We start from the raw sequence: 1,856 nt of genomic DNA, 5'->3' as shown, positions 1-1,856 counted from the left end.
GCCAGCCCCAGTCATTAATTCTTATAGTGCTAAATGCTCACTCCAAGAATATTATAATATTCACTCTCAAAGTGCCAAATCAAAACACTGTGGTTTTCTGCAGAGCAAGTTTTATTTTTTTTAATACAAATTAATGTCTTTTAAAATGTACAGTTTCTCTATTTATAGTGAATTTCCTCACGCAGGCTCTTGAATTCTACAGCAGTAGCACAGTGGTGTGTGTGGAAGAAGTAACTCTATTTTATTCTAGCATTGGACCAAAGCCAGGTAGAGTTTGTGTGAAAAGCTTTCAATTATACTCAGGAGAATTTAGATATTCATTTCAGATAACACTAATTTCAGATGATCCTTTTGATTTAGAAGTCACACATCTTTTTATTTTGATCAAAAGTCACATAATCTTTCTCCACATTATTAAAAACATTTACCTAAAATATAGTTGAACTTTTTAAATAACAAATAAATACATCAGCCTGGAGAGCTGGGCCCTGATGGAGAACACGGACTGTTGTTATCATTTCTCTACAAACGCTGCTGTAGCCATTGGTGCCCTTATGCGTCCTCTTGCTGATGCTGCCAGTTCTTCAATATCAGCACTTCATTTATGTATTATTCACTCCATCGCATCTTGGTCTTTATTAGCATTTGAAGATATTGTACTTGCTATCAGTCTTTCAAGGTAACTGCTGAGGCTGACTCATTTCACAGTGGCTTCTGGAGTTCAGCGGTTTTATCTGGGCCCTAAGGATGTGGTGAGTATGTAAGTCTCTCATCTACTGAAGCCTTATATGTAAATGAAATATTATTAGATTTAAGTTCCATTGTTCTACAAGATAAACTACAGACTGTTCTTGCACATATGTTTTGGTTATTGCTGCACCAATAATACACGTCAGAATGGAAGGCAGTCCCTGTCGGGAAATAGTCCACGGCGGTATCGCTAGGCGGAGGTTTTTACTTTTGGTTTTGACTGGGGGCTTTCCTACGGGCAGGGCTCTCTGAAGGAGGAGGGATCGAGGTCGCGGTAAACAACAAGATGGCGGCAGGACCCCGCAGTGAGTCTGCCTGCCTGCCTGCTGCGTGACACCTCGCCTGATTGGCCAAACGACGCGTGCCTTTCACGTGAACAGAGACCGGATTGGTGTGCCCGATGCATGGACTCTAGCTTGCTCCTGATTGGTCGCATTTTGTATATAAGCCGCGGGTGTAAGGAGGAAGCTTTTTTTCTCTCCTCTCCTTTCCTCCTCCCTCTATCACGTTTACTTTCTCTAATAAAAAGTCTACTAAAGACGGATGAACGTCGTTCGTTCTTTTCTCGCCCGAGAAACCGTCCTGGCGGGCCCTGGGTTGAGTCTGCTGGCCAGACTCCCCGAGACACTCGCGGCAAGTCCCCACTGTTTGCTTAGAAGTCTGTGGCTATGTAACTTTTCAGAGGGGACTTTGTGTCTGTCCAGTACTTTCATGGTACCCACACTCGAGTTCTTGAGATTTGGATATTTTTGCATTGCAGCTATCTTAACTATTTCCTATAGGTGGTCAAAGGCATGTTCAGGAGGTCCAGATCTTCATGGTCCTAGCAGCCTATGCAATGTCTTGGTAGAACTAGGGGACAAGGAGTCAAAGAACGTAAATTCATTTTTGACATGTTTTCAAATTATGATGAATTTGCCAGGATGTAAACTTAGGATAGGCTGAAAAGCATTTGTGTATTATATACATGTGTGTGCGTGTGTGTGCGTGTGTGCGTGTGTGTGTGTGTGTGTGTGAGAGAGAGAGAGAGAGAGATTTTTCCATATCTTGGCTCTTAGGAAAAACACTGCAATAAACAGTGAGGCATACACATGTCTTTGATCACG

The 1,856-nt window shown here is 42.3% G+C and overlaps 1 pseudogene; it reads right to left on the bottom strand.

The window, feature by feature from the left end:
• Positions 1 to 514: 514 nt before the first annotated feature.
• LOC100355958 (PRELI domain containing protein 3B-like) lies at positions 515 to 1,569 on the bottom strand (annotated as a pseudogene).
• Between the last annotated feature and the right edge of the window lie 287 nt (positions 1,570 to 1,856).

This window comes from Oryctolagus cuniculus, chromosome 4 (assembly GCF_051225735.1).
Source record: "Oryctolagus cuniculus isolate XC-2025 breed Fujian yellow rabbit chromosome 4, ASM5122573v1, whole genome shotgun sequence".
NCBI lineage: Eukaryota > Metazoa > Chordata > Mammalia > Lagomorpha > Leporidae > Oryctolagus > Oryctolagus cuniculus.
The sequence above is the reverse complement of the archived record's forward strand: the minus strand, read 5'-3'. Positions and strand labels throughout refer to the sequence as shown.